This window comes from Trichechus manatus, unplaced genomic scaffold (assembly GCF_000243295.1).
Source record: "Trichechus manatus latirostris isolate Lorelei unplaced genomic scaffold, TriManLat1.0 scaffold00030, whole genome shotgun sequence".
NCBI classification, from domain to species: domain Eukaryota; kingdom Metazoa; phylum Chordata; class Mammalia; order Sirenia; family Trichechidae; genus Trichechus; species Trichechus manatus.
Window position 1 is genome coordinate 9,187,654 of NW_004443966.1, and position 15,342 is coordinate 9,202,995.

General features: G+C 39.8%; 1 protein-coding gene across 3 annotated transcripts in view; it reads left to right on the forward strand.

Annotated features, from left to right (window-relative positions):
* The window catches only part of USP3 (ubiquitin specific peptidase 3), an 89,450-nt gene that overhangs the window by 496 nt on the left and 73,612 nt on the right, over positions 1-15,342 (forward strand). The window lies entirely within an intron of this gene.

The following is a 15,342-nucleotide window of genomic DNA, read 5'->3' on the forward strand; positions in this document are numbered from 1 at the left end:
GGGCGCAGCTTTGTCTGGCCGAGGGGCGCCCGGGGCCGTTCTTCGCCGCCGGCCCCGCTTCCTCTCGCTTCTCGCAGGCTCGGGCACCCCAGCGGTGCCCGGCGGGGGCCCGGAGCCGGAGCGGCGCCCCAAAGCTCGGGCGGCCGAGCTCGGGGTGTTTCGTCAGCCAAGGAGGGTGAAGTTTGAAAACAGGCTCGGGAGACTGAGCCACAGCGGCTCTGGAGGGGCGGCTGGAGTTGGGCTTGCCGATCTCGTGGGCTGTCTGGAACTGCGTCGGGAGTTCCGAGTTCCTGTGCGGTGGAACAGGCGCTGGGTTTATGGAATGCTCTGGCTTGCGCAGGTTAGGCATTTTAACTCCTCCTGCCGGCCCCTGTGGAAGCCCGGTGCCCTCTCATTGTCTGCTCTAGCGACTTCTTAGGATCGCGCCGGCCACACGGCTTTGATTACTTCCTGGTAGGGCCCTGCTGCTGCAGCTAGAGTCTTTGTTTATTAGCTTTGCGAAGGTCAACGGTAGCTTGAGTTGTAGCGTAAAATTTGAATTGTGCATTTCAAAAATCTGAAGTTACTTTGGAGAAATCGATGAAAGCAGCTGGGATACAATTTAGCTGTGTGGCATTTCTCATTGTGGGCCGGAGCTGGAAAGGTAGTTTTAGAGAATGCCTTACTTTTGACAGGTGATTATGTCTTTGGAGAAAAACAGCGGCACAAAGAAAAAGGTACCCTAGGATAAGGAATAGAAATAACTGCAATTTCCTGCAGCTCCCAGAGGTTTGGTGCTTGTGCTTGCCTTTGTAAAGTCAGATAGCAGTTTTTTGTGAAGGTGTGGAAATTTGTATAAATTAGTTCTGACCTATAAATGTACCTTCCCCAGTGAACGGTTGAGGATGAACAACGAATCAGGTGTATAAAATTGCTTTACAGATTGGTTGGTGAAGCATTCACTGTAGCTATAGCTGTGGTGCTATAGCTATAACTTTTTCATTTCCTTTTTCCAAAAAAGAGATTTTGAGGGGGGGGGGGAGTGACCAAAGTAAACACTAGGAAAAGCATCGCTTATGAGGAGTAATAAAATCACCTCTCACTGATCTGTAGTAAACTACGTGTCAGAATACAAAGTGGACAGTTACCACACTCCTGGCTTTTTCTGTGTAAAATCACATCAAACTTAAAAATGGCTTCACTGGGCACATGCATCTAAAAAAGGAAAAGAGTTATGCAAGTGGCCGATATCCTGTTGTGAGTCAGTCTTGCCTCCACCAGTCAGGGAGTCTGCTTGACTGTGGAAAAGAGATGCAGAAAATTGAGCATCCTTCAGGGACATTTTAATAAGTTCAGTGGAGCATCACTGACAGACTTGTGCTGATAACAAGAACAAACTAGTATGTTCGCCTGAAGGGAGGGGTCATTTCTGTCCCAAGAGTTAGGATGGTCCATTCTGCCTTTTGCAACAAATTTTGCCTCTGACATAGCTTTGCAAGGGTGGTTCTAGCCACTTGCTTGGATTTGTGGAACCGATACAGCTAGTTTCTCAATTTTGTGAGGGTTTTTCCCTCTGTCCACATTCTGAATTGGACCCATTTCACTCGGGCCTCCCATTTAACCTGTTGGCGTGTATTCGTTGATATAATCTAGGGTTACTGTATTGAGCTTGGTCTTGTTCTTGCCTGCCTGTTGTTTCAGTGATTAAATGATGAGTAAATCTGCGAGTCCTAGACTACCTCATCATCTTGGAGTGTTATGTATTCTGCTATTTGTTGTCCAGCACGTTTGGATTTCTTTTTTTTTTTTTTGATAGGGGATCAAAAAGGTAGCGAATGTTTTGAATAATGCTGTGTCTGGGTATTGATTCTGGTTACGTTCTTATTAAGGTGGGGAAAATCCTATTTTGGCACAGGGACAATAACAGTAATGCCTTTACCTTATTTTCTCTGGGAGCTTGCAGTTACAACACAGTGAGGCAGCCTTCAGGTAGCCAAGCACATTGCAGAAGACCAGCATCCTAGGCTCTAAGAGCTGGCGACACATCCTTGGACAAGTAGTTCTGTTTCCTTTGGGTATAAATTTCGTTATGTCTGTTAAAAAAAAAAAAAAAAGCTAATACCTTACATTTATTTCACAGGTTGCTGTTAAAATGAACTAGATAATTTTTGTGAAAACTTTGAGAAACTCTTGTACACTATTCAAGTAATAGGTAGTATTATATAGGTCAGAACACCTTTATAAAGAGGGCTCTGAATGTGTAAATACCTAAAGCCCCTTAAATGGGGCCTATGGCAGGCTCACTTTTGCTGAATTATGCTTTACAGGGAGATATGTTACTCAACAAGATTAGGGGTGTAAGAACTTAATTATACTTTAGAATTAATCTGAGTTTCTTATCTGTGGAAGGCACTGTGTTAGGTTATATAATTGTGTACCACAGGAGCTACAAACTCTGTTCTCAGGACGGCTTATACTCCTAAAAATAATTATTGAGAACCCAAAGAACCTTTGTTTGTGTGGCTTATGTCTATTGATATTCACCACACTAGGGATTAAAACTGGGAAATCAAAAAATATATATGTGTAATAATTCATTTACAAATAACAATTATAAATCTGTTACCTGTGAACATAAATAACAATTTATATAAAATAACTATGTTTTCCAAAACAAAAAAAATTTAGTGAGAAGTCAGAAACCAAACCCACTGCCGTTGAGTCCATTCTGACTCATAGCGACCCCAAAGGGCTTCCAAGGCTGTAAATCTCTGCAGAGTAGACCTCCATATCTTTTTCCCACAGAGCTGCTGGTAGGTTTCGAACCACTGACCTTTCCAGTTAGCAGTTGACTGTTTCAACCACTGGGCCATTAGGCTTAGTGAGAAGTGGGGCATTATTTTACATTCTTGCAGCTCTTTCTTGTTGGCTTAATAGAAGTCAGCTGTATTCTCATAGCTGCTTGTGCATTCAGTCTGTTGAGCTCTCACAGGCCATAGAACCTCTGGAAAACTCCACTCATGCTTGTGAGAGAATGAGAGTGGGCAATAAAAGTAACATCTTAGTATTATTTATGGAAACAGTTTTGACCTCATGGATATCCTAGGAGGGTCTTAGACACTCCCAGGGACTGGGGGCCACACTTGGAGAACCCGTTGGTGTTAAGGACAAACTTGTTCTTATCAAAATAGCTTTAAAATTTTAGAGAAATCCTCCTGGCTTTAAGGCTAGCAACGTTTATGGGGTCTCCATGAGGCAGGGGTTGCCCAACCACCACAGCAGACAACAAGAGACTTGCAGAGTCTTTGAAATGTATTTGCTGGGAAACAGATAATGGGATCCAGTAGTCCCTTGCTCTCAAAAAAGTTACACTCTAATCTAGTTGGTGAGTGACAGGAAGCTAGCTCGTTAGAAGATAAATCCATGTTATGGTTTAAGGTAAATGTTGAAAATAGCAATCTCCAAATAAGGTAGAAGCTGATTTATGTTTAATCTTTGCTAAAGGCATTCTAGTTTTAAATGAAAAAGTTTTAAATAAAAACTAGAAAATTCTCTCAAGCTTTTTCTTATGTGCACACACCAGATATTATTGTCAGAAACTGGAGACTTGGGCATACCTTATTTTTGTGGGCAAAAAAGTTGAACCAGTAGCAAAATACAGAGAAGAAAACACAAATTGTTGGAAGATACCCTGAACACAACTTTTTTTAAAAAAAGATATTTTATTGTGTTTTTGGGGAAAATTTATATAGCAAATGAGATTCTCGTTTAGCAATTTCTATGCATATTATTCAGTGACATTGGTTACACTTTTCATAATGTGTCAGCGTTCTCATTATTTCCTTCTGGTTGTTTCCATTAATGTAGCTTTCTTGTCCACACTTACCTTCTCATCTTTGGTCTAGGGTAAAAGTTGACTGTTACGTCTCATTTAGATGGTTGTTTAGAGGGAGGTATTATTTATTTTATGAGCCATTCTGTCTTTTGACTGATAGGTGACCACTGGGAGTAGTTTGAGTTCCAGGCTTAAAGGGTATCCCAGGGTGATAGTCTCAGGGGTAAACACAACTGTTTTTAATAACTAAGAAAAGCCAAAGACCTGATGTTATTATACCACGCTTTTGGATTTCAGGGGTTTGGGTTATTTAATCAGTTAAATTAGACATATTTTAATAGCATAGGCATGAGAATTTTTCCTATTAATTTTTCAAAGAGTTGAGAATGTGTCTAAGTTTCCAGTATACACTTGCCCTCACATTACTCTTCCCAAGAACAGTAGATGTAGGTCAACTAAACGTTCTGTAATTTTGAGTGGATGTTGGAGAGAAACGCTTTTTTAAAAGATTCGTTCAGTAGAATGAGGTGCTGGTTATTGGTTCTTTGTCAGTGGTAATAAATTTGTGATGGACTGATCAGCTTGTGATAAAGGAGAAATCACCTTGATGGAATGATGAGTTATTTTGTATTGTATTTCTCTCACAGCCTACATTTAGAGAAGACTCTTGTTTGCTCAGTAGACTGAATTTTCTGGAAAGAAGCAGTCATTTGTTTGTCATTAGATCAAATGCATTTACTGCTTTTTAGTAACACTTGATAGAGTATATATTAAGCACTTAATAGGGCACTCAGTAAATATTTGCTTAATGATTGAAGGAATTTTCTTCCACATAGGTCATGGCTGGAATGGTCATTAATTTTCTGTTGAAAATAAATGCAAAGTAAGTGAGCTTCACCCAGAATGTCTTCACCAGTCCTTGCTGCCAGCATTTTAGTTGGTAAAGTAAATTTTGGCTGGATTGCGAGCTAATGATCATCTATATATAGTGTTGTTATCACGATGAGTTTGTATTCTTTTGACATTCTGTGTTTATAGTTGGGCAGGTGGACATTTTAGCACCAAATTGAATGGGGCAGTTAAAATCAGTGGGCAGTGGTAAGTTTTTCATATTCTGAATGTGAATTTTATATACCTTTCTGAAGAAATTAAGCTTTTTTTTATTTTTGTAAAATATTTAAGCTTTAAGTCAAATTTAATTGTCTTTCTGGTCTTTCTGGCAGTATTCCCTGCCCCCCACCACCACCTTAAAGCAGCCTCAGTTTTCTTTCTTTCCAGAGTCTTAATAAATAATTGGTAGTGCATATGGAAGACCTAGAATTTAGTACGTGCACCACGTGAGTGTTTGAAGAGGCTGAAGTCTAGCATTTGTTGTTTTGAAGAAGTTTTGACACATTGAGCAAAAGTTAGTTTCAAATAGTATACTTAGTAGTACACAAAGAACGTCCCTCCTGGCCTAAGCAGAAGAAGGGATGGGGGTTGTGGAGAAGAATTCCAACTCCTTGGTTCGATTTCCCGTTATTCGTTTATCCTCAAAATAATTCCTTCTCTTCATTCTTTGCTTTTACAGCATTAACCTTAGGGTCTTATAACATCCTCCTCTTTCCTTGTTGAAGTTTATGCAATTTCATTCTCTACCTGAATGTAATAGTTTGAGTTCAGATTGTTCAGACTAGATTTAGAAATACTCGTGTTTTTATAGTGTTTGTATCTCAGTAGGTAGTTTAAATTCCTGTTTTAAAGTTGAATTGAGTCCCTCTTCCCCTGCACCTGCTTTGTTTTTTTCTTTTTGAGCTTTTCCCCTCTTCTCCAGCCCGATTTATGCTTTTTTCCTTCCTTTTAAAAAAATTAGTCCTTTGATTAGGCTGCAGTTTACACCTACTTACGTGCAGGTTTTGTGTTCAACAGTAGAATTGGTTGGTAGCTTATCAATATTTGAAGTGGAAAATAGATATTGTTTAGTGTATTTTAGTGTTTTTATGTTTATTAATACCATTTAGACATGAGAGCAGCTGTATTCTAGGTGTTTTAATAGAAACTTTCCTGGACAGATGGCTTAGAAGGAAGTACTTTGATAGGTTCTCAGCAGGGGCTAGTACTTTTTGAGGGTGTGTTTATCATGCAGCTTACCTTGATTGACAGTTTAGGATGCTGAGAACAGCATTAACAACAGGAGCAGTTTGTTCATCTCACCTGGAATGTCTTGTGCCAAGACCTTGCAAGGTGTTCTGAGATTTGTGTGTAACAGTCTGTTTTGAGAATGTAGATAAGAGGAGGTATATTTCAGACTAAAAGGAAATTTACCTGAAAATTGCTCATTTCAGTTGTATCCTGAAATCTTTTGTGGTTGTTCAATGAATTTTGGCTTAGAAACGTGTACATAGAGATCATCTTTTAACTGCTTTGAGTCTGCAGGTGTTAGTATCTATAGTAATTCTGGAAACCCTGGTGGCATAGTGGTTGAGAGCTATGGCTGATAACCAAAAGGTCAGCAGTTTGAATCCACCAGGCGCTCCTTAGAAACCCTATGGGGCAGTTCTCCTCTGTCTGATAGGGTTGGTGTGAGTCGGAATCAATGCAGCGGGTTTGGTTTTTGGTTTGCAGTAATGACAGATGTTTTCTCATCTGTTAGTTTTACTGAGCAGCAGGAGAACTAAGAACAACCTAAAGTAACTTCAAAGTAGTTTGCTAGGATTTAATCCTGATGAATTTAATTAACTGCTCATCCTTGTAGTTTTTCCTGTTTTATAGATTGTGAAACTGAGACAGAGATTAAGAGAGTTGCTCAGGTTGCTGGCGCATTGGAGACAGCCCAGTGTAAACTCAGATACCATTCGATTTGAATACCATTCAAATCCTACTTTTTAGGCTGCCTTTTCACAAGCAGGGTTTTTTTTTTTTTTGCATTCTAGTAACTTAGTACTTGATAATTTAAATGATAAATGTTTGTAAACATAATTGAAATAATTCCTTTGAAGATTTTTGACATGAAGTTTTAATTTTAAGCTCCACATTCTGAAATGGCGCAAATGGTTAACGCGTTCGGTTGCCAACTGAAAGATTGGAGGTTCATGTTCATCCAGAGGCACCTAAGAAGAAAGGCTTGGCAATCTACTTCTGAAAAATTACCCATTGAAAACCGTACGGAGCACAGTTATACTCTAACACACATGGAGTTGCCATGAGTTGACTCAATGACATCTGGTTTGGTTTGTTTATTGATTAAAGTATAAGCAAGTTGGAACAAGGAATTGGTAATACAATTGGAAACAACTATTTTTGAACATTTTAACACTTTGTAATGCCTTAATTTCCTTACATCTCAGATCTAAATTTTTTGTAGGTTGAAATTTACATGCAGTCGTCCCTCAGTATCCGTGGGGGATTGGTTCCAGGACCCCTGTGGATACCCAAATCCCAAGATGGTCAAGTCCATTATATAAAAAGGCATAATTTTGCATATAACCTGTGCACATCCTCCCATATACTTTAAATCACCTCCATATTACTTACAATACCTAATACAACGTAAATGCTACGTAAATAGTTGTGATACTATATTGTTTAGGGAATAATGACAAAGAATAAAGTCTTCCCCCCCCCCACCCCCCGAATGTTTTTGACTCGCTATTGGTTGAACCCGAGGATGTGGAACCCGTGTATACGGAGGACTGACTGTACTTTAGTACACACACAGTAAATCAGCCTCCTCAACACAGTTATGGATAAAATGTAATTAGGTTTTGGGTATTTTTGACCTGTGGTTCTGTTGTGGAAGTTGTCCCCCACCTCCCCTTTTTTTTCGTTTTATTTCTGGCAGGGAAGGTTCTTCTTGCAGGTGGTTTATTGTGGGATGGGGAAGGGAGAGCATTCTTAGGGCGTGGAATTTTGCTTTGGCTCTTTGCTACATACTTTGTTGATTCCATTTAGTCATATTCTAAGATTTTTCAATTGTATTTCCTGTAAAAGTTAATTATAGTCTTTAAATTGCAGAGCTTCAAACATTTCCCTCTCAACTTAAGATACACTGAAAAGTATGTATACATGGGCTATTTACAGATGTCTAAAATCCAGATGAATTTAGGAAGATTATTTCAGATTTTGAAAGCTATCATTGAAATTAAAAACATTGGACATTGATAAGTGAAGTTTGCCATTGTCTTAAGTGTTTGTGTTAGCCAGATGCTTCACAATTAATTACAAGACACTTTTGAGGAGAGAATTGAGAATTTATTCTTAAAATGCACCAGTTGTATCTTTTAACAGATATCATAACCAATTGGATTTTATGTGGAGACTTTATTATGCTCTGTTTTAGGACTGCATAGCTGCTTTCCGCTCTTGAGTAGACGTTCTGTCCCAATATTTTTATCTTTGTCTGTTCTAGCTGGGTTTAAGACAGTCTTGTAGAAATCTGCTTGTGTCTTTATCCTTGACCCCCATGAAGACTCTGAATTTTGTGAACTACTTTGTTCTATCTTACCACCAGGAAGAGCAGGCCGGCAGTTAACTGTCATATTCCTGCAGTTTTATTTTAAATGATTACAAAACTTACTATACATTATTATAGAACTTAGTATTTTAGCTTCTTTATGTCCTTGTCTTTACCGTGCATTCTCAGGTTTTCTTTTTTAAACAATAGATTACCATGCCCTTCTTTGTTTTGAACATTTTTTGTACAATATTGAGATGGTAATATTTTGATCAGAGTTTTTGAAGATTGTGCTGAAATTTCTAGGAAACATAGATTTATGTGATTGAATGTTTCCCTGAAATAAAAATAACATGTTAGAAAATTGTTCTAATAAATGTTAAAACCACACCAGTTGCCATTGCATCAGTTCTGACTCATGACGACCCCATGTGTGTCAGAGTAGAACTGTGCTCCCTAGGGTTTTCAATAGCTGATTTTTCAGAAGTGGATCATCAGACTTCTTCTGTGGCACCTTGGGGTGGACTTGTCTTTCAGTTAGCTTAACCGCTTGCACCACCCAGAGACGTGGCAAATGTGGTATTAGACATTTTAAAAAGACATTTTGAAAGAAGAACTTGTGTATAACCTAGGGACTAGGGGGTGACATACGTTATTTACTGTGGTGCAATGAATTGCTTAATATGGCTCTTCCAGCCGTAGTCTTTGTGACTCACATACAATGTTTGAGTGGGACCATACAAATAAGGTACATGGAACCCTAACGAGGGGATTGGTCAGCTTTGCCATCTGGCTAGGCTTAAATTGAGCCATCACAAAGGCAGGAATGGAGGATTTCACCACCACCAAGGAAGAGGAGTCAGAAGTGGAGTGTGTCCTTTGGACCTGGGATCCCTGTGCTGAGATGCTCCTGGAACCAGGAGGCCGAGAGAGCTGTAACACTGAAGACGCTGAGAAGCTGCGGAAGAAAAACAGCAGCAGGAGAGGGCATAGTGGGCTTCCTGGCCCACGGAGTGCGAAAGTCGAGCGCCTTCCAGCAGGAGCCTGCTGGCAGAGTAGGATGCCTCCGGGCACTTGGTAGAGTTAGATTTGCCGACCAGAACTAGAGCTTAGTGCCTTCGGGCAGAAGGCTTCCTGGTGGAGTAGGGTGCCCCGGGGCACTTACTGGCAGAGCTAAAGAGCTTTGTAACACTTGTCGGAGCACGGCAGAGGCCGAGGGCCAGAGAGAGGCATGCCTGTGGGCACGGCAGAGAAGAGACTGTCCTGATGGAAGAACTGTATCCTGAGCATTGCTGAACCTGAATCGTAAGCTATTACTTCCCTAATAAACCCCATAATCGTGGGTGTGGTCTGTGAGTTGCCTGTGGCCATCATAACAAGTTGTTGAACCCAAGCCGAGAAGTAGAAAGTGCCATGGAAGGGACAGCTGGTGTCAGAAGATTGGAGAGAGGAGGTATGTCTGACCTCTGCCTCATAGGAATCAGCCTTGGGCTGTTGATCTTGATTCTCCTTCCCCTTGTGAAGTTAAAGGAGGTTAGATGGTGCTGCACGCCGTTTGTGCATTGACTTTAAGTTTTCATTTTAGTTTCACGTAGTAAAATACCCTTTAACTTAATTGAGACTAACTTTCTTTTCCCATTTGAATTATTTTGGAAGTTAGTAGTGAGATGCTTTAGCGCTGGAAAAATCACTCTTCAACAGCTAAAGGGTTCAAGTTTCCCTTTATTGACATAAAGTAACTGCCAGAGCTCAGCATTCATGCCATGAAAATTTAATGCATGGAGCTTAACTACGTCAGTTTCATGGTAGCCATTTTGAGTGTTTTGCTTGTATGTAGTCTTTGCAGAGCCTCATTTAAAAAGTATATTTTCAAGCTTTTGTGGGGCTTTTTTAGAATTCGAAAATTGTGCCTGTTGGTTGTAAAAACAAAAAAAAAATAACGCTTGGTTTTCGTTAAATAATTAGAACAACTTTTTTTTTGGGTAACTGAAATACATAGCTAACTTTAGGGTTTGCAGGTGCCTCTTTTCTGGAATACTGGGTGTCTAGCCCTTTAAGGCGGGAGAAAGATGCGACAGTCTGCCTCTGTAAAGATTTACTGCCTTGGAAACCCTATCGGGCAGTTCTGCTGCATCCTATTGGGTCAGTTTGAGTCAGAACCGACTGGATGGCAACGGGTTTTAGCCCTTTAAGTAGAGTATAAATATATGCCCAGTTTACATATTTTCTTCTATTTCTTCATAAAGAAACCTGCTGATTACACAGGAATAAAGAGTTTCCCAGCACACGAGTAATTACCGCAAACATGGTGTTTTTTTCTACTTTGTGCTTTAGTGTTCGCCTTTATTACATAACCGCAAAAAACTAGGAAGAGAATTGTACAATGCTTATTAAACCTGTTGTTCTCCGAGTAAAGTCTTTGATATAATAGCTTCCTAAGCCTCTGAATTTTTTTTTTTTTTTTTTTGGAGGATGGAGGGCTTCCATAAATAAATAAATAAATAGATTAATGCATTTATATTTTCTTATATCGCCTGTTCACTGTTGGTGTGAAACAGTAGTTGTGTGGTGTTTACATTTATGACTTGATTTATTTCCTTCGAAGATGCCACTACCGTGTAACCATGGATTTGCTTACTCAGGTTCCTGGCAGATGCATGGAATTGCACCACATCCTGCTGTATAAATACGTTAAATAGATGACAGAATTTTTCTTCAGTGATGCGTGGTTTTTGTGTTCGTTCTCCATTCTCTCAGATCTTCTTATGATATTTGCAATGAGATAATCAGCTTCTTAGGAGAAGTTATTTTTGAAACAGTATAAACTCTTGGTAATTTTTCCGTAGCTACTTGTGTCTGTTCTTCCAAAGGCAGAAATGGCCCATTTTGACTCATTTAGTAATCTGCTTTGGCTTTAGTGGTTTTGCCCCTTCCCCCACTCCCGTCTCCTCATTTGGGAGGTAGAGGCACAGTTCCAGTATTTACATAAAGACTGGTAGCCTAGATATAGCATAATTGCTTCATTAGGGGTGTTTCACCAAAGTAGGTCTGAACAAGTCTGAGTTTATAATAGAAGGAATAATAACAAATTTGTTTAGTGCGTTATAGTTTTGAGAATGTTGTTTCACATACGTTGCTTCCATTTGATGTTGAAAAACTGATTTCAGAAATCCATTTCAAATCCGAGTAAAATACTTGAGCCAGTGGGGGACCAGCCTTATGGATAGGAATTTGCCTCCGTGTGGGAAGTCAGCAGGGCCAGATGCGCTCTCTTTTCTGGCTCTGTAGGTATCTGGATCTGTTAACATATAGATGACACATTTTGGCCAGCTTTGAAATTATGTTCACTAGTAGAGGACACGTACTATTAGGTTTGCAAATAGCCTTGCAGTGTAGCGGGGACCCAGTAGCTGCCTGGCCTCCACAGATAAACTGCTATTGTAATTTTATGCTGTGTAATACACCCTTTTTTATGATTAAAAAAATGGTTTGGGCAGTTTAATGAATTGATATGACTGTTAAATCAGTTTACCTTTTGAAGATTAATTCATGTTTTCAGAATAGTAAAATACACACACACACACACACACACACACACACACACACACACTCTTCACACAGTTATGTAATACCAAAGGGCTTAAAATAAAACAGCAGGCTCCCTCCTCTCAACCTCAGCTCTGCTGGTCCAGAGACATACTGCTTTTAGCTTTATTTAGCTTTCTCTCTCATATTTATCTGCATACTGCGAAGTAATACACTCCTGTTTCTGAATTTATCAGGTTTAGATGTTATCCACTGGCCTCTTGCTATGGTAAATGAGGGTGTTTGTGCTTGTTCCAGCTTCCTCCTCTGCTCTGCTCTCCATTTCCCAAGAAAAGGTCACACATTCGGGTTGGTGATTACTTTTTCTTTCTTGTTCAACGTTTTCTTTTTCCTTGAGTTACTAATTGCCTCTTTTTTAAAAAAATTGCTGTTTACCTTTTACACATTTACTCTTAGATGCACCTATAAAGTTGTGTGTATGAATATTATTTTCCAAGCACTTAAACAGATGAATTTCTTAGTCTTACTTTTTTTTCAGAAACCCTCCTTCTCAGAGCCCTCTGTCCTCTTGCTCCTCTTTGAACTAATTGTTCCCAAGGACTACTAGACAGTTTCTGTCCTGCGATTCTCTTCACTGGTCGCTTGTACCTCCCGTGTCCTGGATCCCGTGTCTTTCTCTTTTCTTGGTTATGCCATTGTTTTGCTGAAATACATCATCCCTTCCCACAGGGGGTACGTTTTTGAGCCCTTGCAAGTCACGTGTTTTTATTCTACCTTTGTACTTGATTGCTTGTCTGAATATAGAATATTATGTAGAAAATCATTTTCCCTTAGAATTATGAAGGCATTGCTTCATGGCTTCCAGGTTGCTGTTGAGAAGCTTGCTGCCTCCCTGATTACCGTTCCTTCACACACGTCCTTTCTTTATTTGTTTATTACTGGGAAGCTTTTAGATGGTCCTTTTAGCCTTGGTGTTCTGAAATTTCAAAATGGTGAGTCTTGGCATGGGAATTTTTTTCTTTTATTGTGATGGATATTATTCAAGGAACCTTTCAGTGTAGAGACTCACATCCTTAAGTTAAAAGAAATGTTTTGTGTTATAAATTTGATACTACCCTTTACATCCCCTGATTTGTTCTTTTCTGGGGCTCCAATGTTGGACCACCTGGTGATCTTATCTTTTTATTTCTTTGCCTTTGGGTTCTAGTTTCTGGGATTTTCCTTGATTTTCTCTTCTACCCCATCTATTGAATTTTATTTTGATCATCATATTTTTAATTTTCAAGACATTTTTCTCATTTTCTGACCATTCCTTTTTAATACATCCTGTTGTTTTGTAGTATCTTCTCTGTATCGCTCCAGCTTTTTAGAGGTTTTTTGGTTTTTTTAACCCCCTCGAAGATTCTCTGTGCCCCATACATTGTTTCTATTTCCTCTGGGTCCCCCTCCCCTTTTTTTTTAAATACATTTTCTTCAAGAGTCTGTTTCATCCTTGGCTGTCCATTTATGTAAGAGTGAGGCCCTAAAAAGCTCTGTGAGAGGGTGGGACTTGTTTCCAGCAGGCTTCGCCGTGCGGTCAGGTCGCAAACCACCTTTCTCATTGCAGGAAGATGCTGAAAGTCTGTATGGAGAATTTTTTCTGGCACTGTTCAATTGTTCAGCCTTCCTCCTGGGAGGGGTGCCTGTACACTTGGCTGCTGATGTGTGGCCATCAGGGTGCAGAACATTCCATGATTCCGTGGTTTCCAGTACCGTCCTACCCCTTGCCCTTTGCTGTGCCGGGTGTCCCTGAGCCCAGAGCCTCCTCCCGTCTTCTCTGCTGGCACCTAGGTTGTAGCTCCCTTTGCACTACCAAGGTGGTTACCACGCCTCCAACTTCTTCCTGACTCCCAAAACGTGTTGAAACCTTTGGTCTGTCTTGGTTGCCTCACATGTGCTCTTTATCCTTGTGGGTTTTTGTCTGCTTTATTCCTTTATTGTCATTTTAATGAGGTTTTAGAAGGAAGAAGAGATAAATGAGAAGTTGGTCTGCCATGTTTATTTTGGTGTCTGTTTTTAAATGAATATTTATCATTTTAAATCCAGTTTTTAGGGCAAAACGCTTTGTTGTAATGATAGTTCTATCAGAGATGAATCTTATTAGTTATGATTTAGGGTGTTAAATTTTGCATTAGTCTGTTTGAATGAAAGCTCATACTCAGATTTACCTTCTCTGATGAACAGAGCCAAATATTGTTGCTTTCATCAGTCAGCAGAGGGGAGGCAGGCTAGGGAAGTCAAACCACAAGCCAGGCAATTGCTTTGCAAATGTATGCCTGTGAAAGAAACACAGTCATACGGTCATTTGTACTATTGCAGTTCAGATTTGGTGATAGTTTTACTGGACTGGTTCATCATCCGTCAGTAAAGGGAAGCTAGTGTCAGGTTTGCAGGACTCTCTGGCTCTGCAGGTTGGTAATTTAATCCTTTTCCTTGTGTTTCGGTTTTAAAAAAGTATGTTCTTAATTGAAAGTAAATAATAAAGTATTTAATTTTTTGTGGTAAAACAACATATATAACAAAAAGTTAGCAGTTTGATGCATTTCAGGTGCACAGTTCGGTGACATTAGTGATGTTCAGCATGTCGTGCAGCCATCATCACTAGACTTTCACCCAGCGGTTTAGCGTCCATTGATGAGTCTTGATTACATCAGTCATTGCCAGGATGGGTGCAGATTGGTGACTTTCGAACTCTCATTCCTTCTACCTTAGTTGGTTTTCTACTGTAAGAAAGAGCTTTTCTTATCCCCCATTTTTAAAATCCATTTGTTTGCTTATATTAGTATGGACTCATAAATTTTTATTTTATTCTGTGATACTGTGTTATTATTGTTATTTTGATGCTCAAATTATCTCACATTTGGCCAGTGGAAACCCCCTAAAGTTGTGATTTTGACGTATCTCCATAATTCCCTAAGGTTTTTCTTACTTTCTGGCATCACAAGATGTTCATCTTGCCGCAGCCTTGGAAATGGCCATTTTTGGAAATAGCCCTCATTCCTTTTGGTTGGGAATAATGCTTATAAACTATGATCTCTCAGCAGACGAGCTAATAAATATAAATATATAGATACACATAGATGTGTATATGTGTGTTTATGAACCATAGTTCATATTGATACCTCCAGTTCCAATTTAAAACTACAAGTCTAGTTTTCCTCCCTTCCCTATTTGTAATGCCCTTTTCCATCAGTGACAACCTGGTTCCCATCATCCTCAACACATGTACTGGTTTGCTCATTTCTACAGTCAGAGGAACTAGTTCCAGGGTTGCTGGCCCGTAAAACCAAACCAGTTCCCATCAAGTCAGTTCCGACTCATGGCGACCCCTGTGTGTCAGTAGAGTTGTGCTCCATAGGATTTTCAGTGGCTGATTTTCGGAAGTAGATCACTAAGCCTTTCTCCCAAGGTGCCTCTGGGTGGACTTGAACCAGCAGCCTTTCAGTTAGCAGCTCAGCGTGTTAGCTGTTTGCACCATGCAGAGACTCCTGCTCACCCATATCACTGCAAA